General features: G+C 30.2%; 1 long non-coding RNA gene across 1 annotated transcript in view; it reads right to left on the bottom strand.

Moving 5' to 3' along the window:
• Nucleotides 1-16,132, bottom strand: part of LOC116660599 — a 270,261-nt gene that overhangs the window by 15,463 nt on the left and 238,666 nt on the right. The window lies entirely within an intron of this gene.

Raw genomic sequence — 16,132 nt, 5'->3', positions numbered from 1 at the left:
ATTTTATCTAATTTATTATTTTAATATGTTGAGCCACATTCATTGATTTTTGATGTTAAGAGAACTTGCATTCTTGGGATAAACGCCACTTAATCACTATGTATTATCTATTTTCCTCAACTGTGTACATTGGAGAATTTGATTTGCTAACATTTCTGTTAAGGGTTTTTGGCAACGCTTTTTTTTTTTCTATTTTGTAATATCTTTTTTCTGGGTTTGATACCAGTAAAACTCTTGCCTCATAAAATGATATGGAAGGGTTTCAATATTACCTATATTCTTAAAGAGCTTATGTAAGGTGAATAGTATGTCTTTCTTAAGTATTTGAAAGAATTCACCAGCATCCGTAAATGGCTACAGTTTTTATATGGGAAAATTTTTAAATACACAACATACTTCAAGTCTATAATAGGTACAGTAATATTGAGATCTCTATTTCTTCTACTCCTTTTTGGAAAATTCAAGAACTTTCAATGTATTTTACATTACTAAATTTATTAGTGGAAAGTTTCTCAAGATATTTTCTTACTAACCTTTTAATGTCTGCATGGACTGTAGGAGCGACCCCTATTTTGTACCTTGGCACTTTATTTCTTCTCTTTTTTTTGATTGGTTAAGCAAGCTAGAAGATCAATTTTATTTAAGTTTTTTTAACTTAATATGTATATATATATATATTTCATTTTTCTGAAGAACCCTGATTAATCCATGTGGTAAAAATCCCTTGTTCTCTTGAAAAAAAGATTGTTTATTTTGTTGATACTGAGTGTAATTAGGTCATGTTGTTTAATAATGTTGCTCAGTATTTCTGTATCCTTACTAATTTTTCCACTTGTTTTATCAATTATTGAGAGAGGAGCATTGAAATTCTAACTATATATGTGGAGTTTCCAATTCCTCCAAACAAATTTTGCTTTCTGTATTTAAAAGCTCTATTCTAGGTGCTTGCACATTTAGAAGTTTTTATCTTTCTGATATATTTACCCACTTAACATAATGATTGTCTCTCAATATCCTGTCTAATAAGGACATATCTAAAATTTTTTTTAATATATGAGCATTTCAGCTTACTAATGATTAGTTTATGGAAAATATATATTTCCTATCCTTTTTTATTTTAACCTGTTTCTTTAGAATTTGAAGTGGGTTTCCTAAAGACTGCAAATTTTTGAGACTTCTTTTTTGTTCAATTTGAAGTGTTTATAGCATTTACTGATTAATGTAAATATTGCTGTTATTTAATATTTATTACTGATATGTTGTTACTGTTATGCAGTGTATCACATTTTTAAAAATATGTTTTCCTCTATTTTGGATTGAGTATTAGTTTGCTCGGTCAGCCATAACAAAGACCAACATTGGGTGGTTTGAACAATAGAAAATTTATTTCCTGACAGTGCTGGAGGCTAGAAGTCCAAGATCAAGGTGTCGGTAGGGTTGGTTTCTGTTGAGACCTCTCTCCTTTACTTATAGATGGCCTTCTCCCTCTGTCTTCACATTGTGTTCCCTCTGTGTGTGTCTCTGTCCTGATTTCCTCATCTTATGCGGATACTGGTCATTTTGGGTTACAGCCCACCCTAAAGATATTATTTTAACTTAATTATCCCTTTAAAGACCCTATCTCCAAATCCAGTCACATTCTGAGGTACTGGGGGTTAGGACTTCAACATACGAATTTTGAGGGTATACAGTTCAGCCCATAAGAGATGTATACTTTTAGTGTTGCATTTTTATTTCCACCATCGCTTCTTTTGTGATATCACTGTGTGTTATTTACTTCTTCATTTATTACCCTAAAATTTAAAGTACATATCTTTAGTTTATTATTTTATACCTACAAATAATATGATGCTAACTCAGTTTAAGATAGAAAACTTAGAATATCCTTTTATTCTCTTCTCTGAGTATTTGTACTCTTTTTGTTGTATATGGTCCCCCTACATACGTTAGCAATCCCAAACTCACTGCTATTATTCCTGCTTTAAAAACTGAATTGCTTTTAGATAAAAATTTTAAGTAATAGAAATTTTTCTTCTCTTTCTTTCTGTCTGGAACTCTAATGAAAGTATGTTCAAACTCTTGATATTATCTCACAAGTTACTGAGACTCTGTTCAGTTATTCAGCCTTAAAAGTTTTTCCTCTCTCTGTCCTTTATTTGTATGATTTTGATACCTATGTCTACAAGTTTGCTGATTGTTATTTCTGTAATGTTGGAGTCCCTCTTAATCCCAACTAGTTTATTTCTAAATTTCAAATAGTATACATTTCTTCTGAAATTCCCTTTTTATCTTTTTAAAATTTTATGTTAATCTCCTATTTATATCCATGCTTTCTTTTATATATTTAGCCTAATAAATAAACATACTGACAATAGCATTTTATGAACCTTGTCTGCTAATTCCATCATCTTTGCCATTGATTGTTTTCTCTTGTTTATTGTTTATTCTCCTAGCTGTATTAGGTGTTATTGCTTTGTTGCATATCTAGTAGTTTTTATTGGATTCTGGATATTGTGACCTTTACATTATTGAGTGCTATATTTTTAAAATTTTATTTTTCTCCTTTTTGAGTATTATGCATAATATTTAAGTCAGTTATATCACATGTTATCAGCCTGGTAAATTTGAATTTGTTTTTAAAAAAACATGCATAATTATTATTGGGTCTACTGAATATGAATATCCTGGATGATAAATGAAGATTGTCCACTCTAGAGGGAAAAACCTAAAATGTCTTCAAGCTCTGTGTGAAGTTTATAAGCTGTTCAGACTATAGCTACCTGCTTGTACTCTGGCAGTCATGTGGAGTTTCACCATATTTTAGTATTTAGCAACAGGTTCAAGGGGACTGTTACACTGATTTCTGGAGCTTTTTCTTTGTATGACATCCTCCTCTTTGATGTGCATCCAACAAATTATAGTCATTCTTCTGGAAATTTAGTCTCCATCATATGCAATGAGTAATTTTACCATGATGTGCTTTGGATACTTGTCTCTGCACCATGACCCCAAAAGTATTTCTAGGCAGAAAGTCATCATAGAACTCACTTTAGGTGTTTCCATTCTTTTAGGGATTGTAATTCTGTACTGTATCTTTTCCAGTGTCTGAAAATTATTGTTCTGTATTTTATGTGACAGATTTTCTAGCTGTTTGTTGTAAGTTAATTATGGTTCATTTTGGTCAACTCATTATGTTTGATAATAGACACTGAAAAAAAATTTTTAAGCATCTTAAAAATTAAATTAAGTATGGCACTGCACTACTTTCTCCAAAATGATGAATTTAAAGTTCTTTGATTTTTATGTGTTTCACAATTAATAGAGTTGAAAGTAATGCCTAAATAAAAACACAGGTCTCTATATATTTAAAGAAATATGAGGATACCTGATATTTCAAGCAAAATTAAGGCTTTTATATTGATTTTACTGTAATTAATGTAAAATCATTAATATATTTAACTTATGATTTTTTGTATGTATATTTTTAATTGAAATGTAGTCAGTTTACAATGTCGTGTCAATTTCCGATGTACAGCATAATGCTTCTGTCACATGTGAAAATACATATATTCATTTTCATATTCTTTTTCCCCGTAAGTTATTAAAAGATATTGAATATACTTCCCTATGGTATACAGTACATTGTTTATATATTTTATGTATTTTATATTAGTTAGTATCTGCAAATCTTGAACTCCCAATTTATGCCTTCCGATCACCTTCCCACCCCAGTAACCATAAGTTTGTTTTCTATGTCTGTGAGTCTGTTTCTGTTTTATAAATAAGATTGTCTTGTCTTTTTAGATTTCACATATAAGTGATATCATATGGTATTTTTTTCTTTCTCTTTCTGTCTTACTTCACTTAAAATGACAATCTCCAGGTCCATCCATGTTGCTGCAAATGGCATTATTTTATTCTTTTTTATGGCTGAATGGTATTCCATTGTATAAACATACCACAACTTCTTTATCCAGTCATCTGTCAATGGACATTTTAAGTTGTTTCCATGTCTTGACTATTGTAAATAGTGCAGCTATGAACATTCGGGTGCATTTATCTTTTTGAATTAAGGTCCCCTCTGGATATATGCCCAGGAGTGGGTTTGCTAGATCATATGGTAAGTCTATTTTTAGCGTTTTGAGTAATCTCCATACTGTTTTCCATAATAGCTACACCAAACTACATTCCCACCACTGGACATCTATGTATAAATCAATGAAGTTAGAACACTCCCTCACACCATACACAAAAATAAACTCAAAATGGCTTAAAGACTTAAGCATAAGACACTTACGCTTTTTTAAACCTTTTTTAATTGAAGTATAGCTAATTTACAACATTGTGTTATTTTCAGATGTACAGTAAAGTGATTCAGTTATACATATGTATATTATTTTTCAGATTCTTTTCCATTATAAGTTATTATAAGATACTGAATCTTGTTCCCTATGCTATAGAGTAGGTCTTTTTTTTTTAATTTAACATACAGTAGTGTGTATATGTTAATCCCAAACTCCCAGTTTATCCCTCCCCTTGCCCCACTTACTTACCCCTTTGGTAACCATAAGTTTGTTTTCTATGTCTGTGAGTCTATTTCTGTTTTGTGAAGAGTTCATTTGTATAATTTTTTTAGATTCCACATATAGTTGACATTACATGATTTGTCTTCCTCTGACTTACTTTAATATGATAATCTGTAGGTCCATCCCTGTTGCTGCAAATGGCATTATTTCATTGTTTTTTATAACTGAGAAATACTTCATATATATTTTTGAATCATACCTTCTTTCTTCATTCATTTGCTGATGGACATTTACATGATTTAGTGTTTCTGTGAACATTAGGGTGCATGTATCTTTTCTAATTAGAGTTTTCTGAGGCTATATGCCCAAGAATGGGTTATGTAGTTTCACTTTCACTTTGGTATAAATAAAATCCCTTGATAATTCAAAATCCATGCAAGATAAAATTATATCAGAATTGTGCAATAATTTCAAATTTGGGGGGTTCATATCATCAAAAATCTTTATATTTAAAACATAAATTATTGTTTTCAATTTCTGCTTTTACATGTTTTACTATAATGAATAGTAAGATGATTTTATACTTCTGATTTTGACTAAGAGATGAAGAGTGAATCAAAACAAACTTCTGATGATAAGTCAATAACTAAATGACAAAAAAAGATATTTGAAAAGGTAATGATTATTTTCTAAGTATACAAATGAAATAAGTAATCATATGGGAAATTAGAAAACTAACAAAATGATATTTGTCAAGACATGATCTTCAGTTGCAGTTCAGTTTAAAATGTACAGTTATGAATCCAAATGCACAGTGAGAAAAAGGACTTAAAATCAATGATAGAGGTATCTAGCAGGAGCATTTTTGAAAACAAAATACAAACTAAATACAAAGAAAATCAATATAATAACAAGAGCAAAAGTTAATAAAATAGAAAACAGAAATATATTAGGGAAAATCAACAAAACCAAAATTTGATTCTCTGAAAAGCCTAGTGAAATTGATAAACACCTAGCCAAGCTTGTTAGTAAGAATGAAGTCACAACTTACAAATAATTGAGAAAAAAACAAAAACTATTACTTTCAACACTAAAGATACAAATATACATTTAAAGTTCATTATGAAAAATCAGTATCTATTTATTTGGAAATTCAGATGGAATTATAGCACTGTTAGACAAAGACAACTAACCAAAGATTGTACAGAAATAATGGAAAATCTTGAAATTTTCATATTCATTAAGGAATTTGAATCTGTATTTATACAGCCTTCACTAAGCACTGTGATAATCTTGCGTGATTTCTCTAATGCTTACACATTTCATAGAAAACAATTATAAACAAATTATTGAAGAGAACATTATGAGAGAAAATACCCTAAATCATTTATGAGGCCTCCGCATTCTTCATACCAAAGCCTTACTAGGATTTTCAAAGAAAATAAAAGTGTTATTGTCAGTTGAGAATATTTTTAAATTACAAGAAAATGTTAGTAATCAAACTAGTGCTGTAATAGTGGAGCAGAACAGAGAGACTGAAAATAATCCCACACATATAAAGAAATTCTGTTAATAATAAAAGGTATAATGTATGGCAGTATCTTTTCCATTAATGATGCTGGAGCATTTGGTTATCTATAAGAAAAAAATTATTATCCTGACCCCTAAACCATACCACAGAAACAAAATTTTATATGAATGGTAGTTTAAAATAAAAATATTGAAAAATAAAGCATTTGACTATCTTGATTACTTAGAGTAAGGATAGACTTCTTAAACAGAGCACAAACCTCATATTTTCACTACAGGAAGAGACCACTAGTTTGAATTACTTCTGAATTAAGAACATTTTTCATCCAAACTTATGATTGTAAGAGTAAAATAGCATACCACTTACTGAAAATACGACTGTTTTTATATATAGTTAAATATATGTGTATATGTGTATGATATAACAGGGTTTACACCGTCTATCTATCTAAGGAAGAATGACTTATACCTAGTGATTATGAAGAATTCTTCCAAATTATGAGAAAATGACATCCATCAGTCCTATGGAAAAAAGGCATAGTTTTTGAGCAATCATTTTGCAAAAAAGAATGATATCAAAAGTACCTACCAAATGAAGTACCACTATACAATAAGTAGAATGATTAAAATTAAAACAGCTGAATTTTTTTTTTTTAAGTATTGACTGGGATGTGGAATGACTAGGACATTTAACATTGCTGGCTGGAGTATAAATTAGTACAGCCACTTTGAAATCTTTAGGCAGTTATGATAAACATAAGCATGATCTCTGATCTCAAAATTTTACTGCTGTAAACATACTCAAGAGAATAACAACTTTTGTCCAGCAAAAAAGCAAGTAATATACGTGGAAGAAATAATAGTAGCAGCCAAAAAATGACAGTAATCCAAATATCAATGCAAGTAGATGGGATAATCAAAGTGTGGAAAATCAAAGTATTTTTATAAAATGTGATGTTATATATTAATGTAAATTAACAAACCACTGCCACAGATAATACCATTGAAGGATCTTACAAAACAAACTCACAAATAGAGCACTGAATGAAAGACACAAAAGGATGCTTGTGCAGTTTGATACTTATAGTCAAAACAAGCAACACGGAGCCATAGTGATAGAATTTGAAACTTTAGTCACCTAAGCAAGAAAAAGATAATTGCCTTCAGCATGAACTTTATGCTATGCTTTTAATTTTCTTTTCCTTGGTATGGGGAATGGATATAAGGTTGTGATGAGTTAAAACGTTCATCAAGCTACTCACTTTAGGTGGAAAATCGTTGCCTCAAATATACTATATTTCAACCATTTTGGGAGCATTTTATATAGATATTTTTTCTTCCACCAAGTTTTTGCTCATAATCTTAAAAATAGGAAAATAAAATTAGACAGTACAGGGATTTGTTATTTGCATGAAAGCTGAGGAAATTCTTTTAATTATTATCTCTGAAATTGTGTAATGGACAGAAATGTGGAAATAACTTGCTTAACAATCTGATATGTGGTAAATTATAAATAAATATTTTTCAAAAGAATTTATTTTATTTTAGTTTTTCCAAGATATGATTAAAAATAGATAATAGAAAAGGTTGAACATAATTCATTTCAAATCTGAGATAATTTTCCCTTTGATATAGAAATACACTATGAAGAGGTTAAAATTTGATTATTAAAGATGTTATAAAATAGTCTGCTGGAAATATTTCCTATACTGTCATAAAATTTAAAACGATCAGTTAAATGAAACAAAAAATAAAATATTGTAGAAGAAAACTATAAATGATCATAAGTTTAAAATAAATTCTCTAGAGTTACACAATTTCATGTGCTCACTGAAAAAAATCAATTTGGAGACTAGTTTTTATCTGAAAAAAAGTTTAGGGGAACATGACAAATGCTGAAGACCCAAGAAACTAGAAAAACATCAGATGAAATTTCAGGTAAATTTGCATGATTCCTGAATTCCATTAATTGTATTGTAAAATTTATAAGCAAAGCTTTAGCACTATCTGAAGTCTTATTTGGATTCAGAGCCCTTTGAAAGCTCTTTATGATAAGTTCCATGAGTATTGACATTTTTAGAAAATTTTATTAATGGATCTTAAGGAGTATTGAAAACAAGCTATCATAAAGCACTTCGTTAATGGCTGCAAGGAAATAGGTACCAACTGATTTTAGCCATGTTTGGAGGGCTTGACTCCATGCAGTTATGAGTTGTTGATCATTTGGTAGTTTGAAACATCTACCAATTGTCTTCTGAGTTACTTGCTCTCTAATTTTCAGATCCTCTGGTCAGAGGGAAGACTCTTTTTTTTTTCTTTTTACACCTGAACATAGCATAAACCAAAAATTTCAAACAACTATGCTCAATGATATTCTACAACAACAACAACAAAAAACTCTAGAAAAGTGCAACTTTTGATGGTCTGAAATATCCCTTCAAATCAGTGGACACTTGATTTACATTAATCATCTTGTTCCTTCTTAGAGATATTGAAATCTGAGAGAAATGAAATTTATGTATATTCATAAAAAGAAACTGGGTTTCTGCTACACTAAAGCAGTAGAATGATACAGGACAGAAATAGACTCACAGACAGAGAATACAAACTTGTGGTTGCCAGCGGGGTGGAGGGTGGGAAGGGATAGACTGGGATTTCAAAATTGTAGAATAGATAAACAAGATTACACTGTATAGCACAGGGAAATATACACAAAATGTTATGATAACTCACAGAGAAAAAAATGTGACAATGAGTGTGTATATGTCCATGAATGACTGAAAAATTGTGCTGAACACTGGAATTTGACACAACATTGTAAAATGATTATAAATCAATAAAAAATGTTAAAAAAAAGAAGTAGAATGAACTATATCTGCAACTAGAGGATTCTCCATGATGTAGGACCCTTAAATTTCCAATAGTAAAAATAACAAGTAAATCTATAAATATATAAACAATAAGTAAACAAACTACAACAATGATCAAAAAAGGCACTTTGATTCTAAAGAACATTCTACCAGAAGAAAAAGAATCCTCACCAGCTGAAGTCATTGCTTAGAGCAAAGGTAACATAAAATGTACAGAGTATTGTAGAAGTTGATAAACAAGTGGTAGTACATATAGAAATAACAATTCAGATATTAATTTCATCCAAAAATGTTCTACATGCCTGGCTGCCCCTGTTTACACCTAAAAACAGACATTATTCCATGGTGCCTAAAACAAATATCCCTAATATCTACACATTCCAGGCTTATGCTATGGCAATGTTCAGAAATTTGTAGATGAAATCATAGTTCTATACCTATTGTTCTTTTAGTTCTCCTAAAATATTTCAAAATGAAGGAAGGAAAGATTGAATTACAAATATCACCTCTGGTTTCATGACCAGTCACTGAATTGAGGACTATATTTACTAAGGCCTATTAGCTACTACACTCTCACACACACACACACATACACACACATATCCACACACAGGGATCCATATATTTTTTCTCCTCCTCAAATATTACTATATTATACAATTTACTGTGTGGATTTATGTAACAGGGTTTTCAGTTTGGACCATGTCTGAATCGGAGTATATGACACAGTTCAGCAGTGGATGGTGTGACTCTCTCCCAATTATGGATTCTAGGTTATGACTTTGTCATCTTCCATTTAAAGGAGAGTTAGGTAATGTCTTAATTAGTATAACAGATAGATGCATCCTGTTAGGTGGACAAAGAGAGTGGTTGTTACTGTTACACTGAAATTGTATTCAAATGTTTATGGAAGGGTGTGTATGGATGCTGGGTAGCCAAAGGTATGAATCATTTCAATTAGTAAGGTACTGTCTCTTGGCTCCAAAATACACGAGTCTATGCTAAGCTTTATGATGCTGAGCTTAGATGTTACATGCCACATCTCTGCTTTTTCAGCTCTCTCCTTGTGAGGTTCTGTCAATAAAAAGCACCAGAGGAAGACTGCAGGTTGGAGAATAAAGGTATTTTCTCCTGCTGTTTGCTTCCTCTTGAATTCCTATCTATTTTCTGTTCCTCTGAGATTCACCTTTACAGTATTTCTTCACCTTGATCATTTCCTGTAACGACAGAGCTTTTTAACACCAGCTCCTTGGCATGCCCTAAATAGACTGATTTTCCACAGAGGCTCACTGGAGTTAAATTTCATCTCCACAGCATTACTTTTTGAGCTTCTAAGTTTTAATAATTCCAAAATCTTCCCTTTATTTCCCCTGCCCTTAGTTTGATTGCTGCTAGAAGCATGGGATACATTAGTGCTTTCATTTTATTTTATCACATTAACTAATTGATATCCTTAAATCTAGTTAAGCATTCTTTTTATTAAATTCTCTCTGTTGAAATATCTTGAGTAATTTCTGTTTCCTGACTGGACTCTGATTAATAACTATACCATATCTTTTATTTTTTATTGTTTTCTGTATCCTTTATTTAAATGCATCTCTTTTAAGGAAACTTAGGGTATGGTTTTGATCATTTATTTAGTTTGAAAATCATTTTTTATTGCAAAATCAAATCTTACTGTAATCAATTTATGATTAATTTCATTATGCTTCATGTCATGACCAACATATTTTGGTTTAACATCAATTTTCTGAATAAATATTAGATGAAAGGTAATGGAAATAAGGATGTAGAGAATAGATAGATAAGAAAAAAATAGAGATAGAAAATATTAGGTAAGTAGTGTGTGAAAATAATTTATTTTATGGAAATATATTGGTTTTTTACCAGCTTAGAAGAAAATCTCAGTTTTCTCAAAATCCAATTTCTTCATCAACTTAAGATAACACTTACTTCAAATTGTTAATGTTTGATTAAAAAGATAATGTTTATAAAGTATATAACAGTGTTCAGAACATACAAAAGAAATTTGATATTAATCCTGTATTTCATTTTTCTATTTTCCCCTCCATTTTTAATATACATAAAATTACAGTAGCATGTAAAAAAGTTCAAAATACTTGTCTATGACCACTAAAAGGTAAATCTTACTCATTTCATTATCCAGTGCAACAGCATACATCTAGATAGGGTAAAAAACAGATAATTTTTTAAAAATCCGTGATTTATCTCCCACATAAACCTTTGTAAGGACACATATTTATTTCTCTTTATCTGTATAAATAAATAATATTTCTCCATCAATTTTTAAATATATCAGATAGTATCAAATACTATAAAACTATAGCAGAATATGGGAAAGAGAAATTAAAACAATATTTGGCACTGGGAGATATCATTTTAGGTATTAAGTATGAGGTTCTGAGAAAGTCTCTCTGATACTGTGAAAGTTGAGAAGCCTCTTGATTGACTTAAATGATTCTCCCCGACTTAAGAACTAATTACAGAATATACATTTGAAGCTAGGTATTTGAAAGGAGACCTTTAATTATCCTGTAATAGGTGGTAGGAACATCGATTGAGATGATAATGTTGGACAGAGTGATAAGTATTCTAAGGATTTACTTTGAAGAAGAATCCTCAGATTTGTTCATGGATTCAGGGAAAAGGAGTCGAGGGTAACTCCAAAGTCTAGTAGTGATCAAAGAGAAGAGAATTGCCATCTAGTGAAATACAGCGGGCAGTGAGAGGAGCAGTGTTAGAATTAAGAGATAAGCTTGGGTTTGGTGGTTCTGTGAAATTGAAGCTGGGAGTTGTATACTTACATACTTCTGCTATTCAGAGGAGAGGACTAGATTGGCTGGAGATATATAAATTTGGAAGTTTAACTCATGTAAATGTAATTTAGTAAAGTGGAATTCATGAACTGAATGTAAACACAGAAAAAAAAAAAAAAAGAGCAACCAATTAAATCAGATATCTCAAGTAGAACGAAGGTGGACTATAGACAATAGGTTTTGGAAACGGGGATGCCAATTCTGGCCAAAACCAAAGACAGTATTTTTATATGGATAATAAAATCACCAAGAATTAAATTACAATTAGTGTTGGAGAAAATAATCCAGGCACCTGTGATGTGGATTGACAAACTATGTTTAAGAAGAAAACTTGCTACTATCTTAGTAATGCATTTTTATTTAAACATTTGTTAAATTTATTAAAACAAGAGACAGATTTTCAGCTAAAATAGAAATTTTCTTACATAAATACTGCTAAATCACTTTGGCAACAGACTAATTCATTATTTTTCTGTCTGTTACAAATGAGTTTCCCTTACAGTTGTTCTAAATATTAGTGAATATTCATGGCCCTCTGAAATGCAGTTTTTAGTGTTTATACAAATTTGGAAAGTGAGGCATGTTATTTTCCCTGTAGTGGAAATGTTAAACTCTCTACTCAAAAGAAAGGAAAAAGAAAAAAACCTCATTTTCTGTAACTTTAGCCCATAATTCTTGAAGCCAAAGTCTTAAAGTCAAAGCCAAATATTTACAACACAGTCAACATTCTTTTTTAGCAGAAATTTAAAATATAATATAGAATAGTGTCTGAGGAATTTTATTTATGAAATGCTTTTCCAAAGATAAAATCCTGCTGCAATAACAATATTGGTTCACAGACAGAATAATTATGGCAAAGACTAATTGACTTCTGGCACATGGATGAAAAAAGCAGTGGGCAAATATTGGCTGTCATAGTATTGTTTTATTAGTCCTCCTCTTCATTATTGAGTTGTAATCTGAACTATAGGAATTTATGAACTACAGATTTACAGAGTGTCAGAATAACCTTTGTCAGGAAACTGCATCCACCATCATAATTAGTTTGTCATTGTGAATTTACAGGACTTCGTATAATATTGAAATTTCTCTTCTTGCCTTAGCAGATATACTATCTTGAAATTAAACATGTCAAGCAAGAAATTCCCTCTCTAGTATAAAGTAAAATTTAGTTTAGACATTTTTATCACATGAGAACTATGAATGCTATAAATTTAAGATATTTGACATAATTACCCATTAAAGTGAGGTGGAGGCATATTGTTTAAGTTAAGGAAAATCACTGAATCCAATCCTAAAATGTATGTTAAGAAGTAATCCACTCCAGTGTATTTCCTAGACACTTGAGCGCTAATATAACTTACTCTATTAACTGTCCCTTTTACAAGGTTACAAATCTCTTGATGTGGCTCTGCTGGGAATTTTGTTTGTCTGGACAATTATTTCAATGTCCTTTTCGTTTATTCAATTTGCTTAAAATGTATTAGTTTTAGTATCTATTCATGTGTACCAAATACTCTTCTAAGTGCTCATATGTTAACTTTTTAATTCTCAAAATAATCTTTTGAGGTGGATCTTACTCTTACTATGGTCTAGTCTTAACAGTTGAGTAAAAGCAAGTCTTAGAACAGTTAAATAATTTATCAAAAATGGAAAACTAGTTTGTTTCAAAGTCTAAGTTTATACCCAGTTGTATAACTTCAAAACTTGGACCCATAATGACTACATTAGTCCTAGTTTTATTCATAATTTTATAAAAATTCACAATTAATCTGTGGTTAGTTATTCATAGATAAAGAAACAATGGATGTTTCTACCAAGGAATTAAATCATTCCAGGGATAATAAAACTAATTTCATAATAATCTCATAGCAAGAATGAAATCAAGGTAAGAAGATTGAAAAAAATTAGTAAATAATAGTCTCCAAAGTAGGCTTGCATTTTACATAGAAAGAGTTTTATTCAGTAATATTCCTAAATTAACATTTTTACCTCAGTAGAAAGTAGGATTTTATCTGTATTTCTAGAACTGTTTATCCAGCTGAAGCCAAATTACACCACACAATGTCCAGGTATATAAGCTAAAGAGGTAAGAAATATTTCCAAGAGCTCAGAGAGGACATTGGAAATAAACATTTTTACATTCTCACTTAGAACTGACTTTCTAAAGTTTTTAAAATTGCATTGGGTAAGATATAGTTTAGTTTTATGTGAATCTAAATTTTTGAAAAAACCATGCAATATGTTTGATGCAAGACATTTAGTCCATTAAGCTTAATTTATGTTAAAATATAGAGGAATGCTTTGATGATTTCAAAATGTATTTTGATAATCTTTCAGTTAATCCTAATTACAAATCCATTTAAATAATATTTTGTTGAGAAAGAACATAAATCTAGGGATTGTTTAAAATCCCCACAATATCAATGGGTATATTACAATAGCTGCAAAATCTAAAACAGTATTTTCCATAGGGTACAAATTCATTAATTATTTTAAAATGCATTAATAGGGAAATATGTATAAAATCTCATATCATATCCAAAAATTGATATTGTGGCATTTGTATAATCTTGTATTCTATAGTTTTCCCATTTGATCTAAACTTATTCCAGACCAAATTGTTATCTAGACAAAACTAATTACATGCTGCATCCTATCTCTGTTATATTTATTTTTATATTAAAAATGAGGTTTCAAAGCTTACAGCATATTTGACACCAACAAAACTTGGGAGGAATGAAATTAATATTTGTAGATGAATGCTAGTTTTGCATTGCAAATAGTAATTATATTAATAATATTATAAGTAAGTAATATTAATCCTCCAGTTTAAATCCTTCAAATTACATAGCAAATAAATTGAAATACGATGACAATGGATTTAACTAAATTTATAATAGCAGAGTAAATGAATTATACTATGAAGAAATAGTGATTTGGAAAAGCTTCAATGGGAATGTTTTGCAGAAACTTAAGTATTTCTAACGTCAATCCTAAAAAGCCACTTACAGAATTACATTTTTTATGAGTAATATTTCTTCACATAGCTTAATCACCTAAAGAAAGGAGGATAATTTTGGTTAATTGAAAAATGGGTGTAAAAAATACTTCAAAATTAAGGATAATAGCTTGCTTGTTTGTTAAACTAGGGCTATAAATAGAAAAGTTAGTTTTTTATATTTTACAAATTGGTTATTTGTATACTTTAAAATATTTAATATTTAGTGATTTTTAATAATGAGGTTCTTAGGTCATTTCATTAAAAATAGTTTTCATTAAAAATTATCCTTTAAATTTTTGAACAATATCTTTCTATTATTCTTACCAGCTCTGTAAGAATACCTCTTTTTAATTTGTGTTCCAGGCATGCTAACAGAGAATCCTATGTAGTAGGAAAGTGTGTGCAACAGGCTAGAACTGCTCAAATAGCCCTCAGTCACATTAAGATAGGGACATTCAACGTTGAAAATAGTTGCTTTTCTGCCTTTTATTTTTACTGACTTCCTATACGAATGGGAACTAAGCTATATGGAAATGGCGTGCTTGCTAGTAGCACCCAGTTCTAGTTGTCATATTTTCAAAGGAAATGGAGAAAATAGTGATGATTCAATGGAAAAGAACCTAAATAATGTGCTAAATAGATGTTGAGCTCTGTGACAAATGTGAAGGAATTGTTCACTAAAGACAGAAAAAAATTTAGATATGACGAGATTGTGAAAATTTTCCATGGGGAAAAATTTGGTTGTTTCTCTCTAGGGATATAATTACCAGATGTGGGAGAATGGAGTTAATGTGGGAGAAATTTAATGTATAATATAATTAATTAATTGACCATTAGTATGTAAAAAAGTAAGTTGACTACAAAGGATATTTTAGAAGTTTCAACTTTTTTCCCCAAGAAACCAAAGAGTTTAAGTGTGCAAGATAGTGCAGTGCTGCTAATGCTGATATTGCTCTTAATTTGATGATCACTGTAATTACTCCTTTTAAACTGACTCCAAAATTACTGCCTTGTAATAATATATAAGGATATAATAATAATAATAATAATAATAATAAATAATATGTGAGGATATATACTTGTTAATTATCTAACATTGTAAATCTTTTCTCTCATAAGCTTCAACACAGGGACCTGAAATTCCAAATAAGTTAATTATGCAGCCATAAATGGGCCTTAGAAAAGAGCCCCAGCATGTCTGGTGAACATTTTTAGCCCTTCACTGAAACCACACTCATTTATGCAGAGCCATTCTTCTGTTTAAGTTATGTGACTTCTCACAATTATAGGCTCGGGAAGAAATATTAGGAAGTATTCAGGGTCTCACAAGATTCCATTCGTATCAATCAAATAATTACTGTTTTC

This window comes from Camelus ferus, chromosome 3, assembly GCF_009834535.1.
Source record: "Camelus ferus isolate YT-003-E chromosome 3, BCGSAC_Cfer_1.0, whole genome shotgun sequence".
NCBI classification, from domain to species: Eukaryota; Metazoa; Chordata; class Mammalia; order Artiodactyla; family Camelidae; genus Camelus; species Camelus ferus.
Note: the sequence above shows the minus strand (reverse complement) of the source record. Positions and strands in the feature narration are given on the sequence as shown.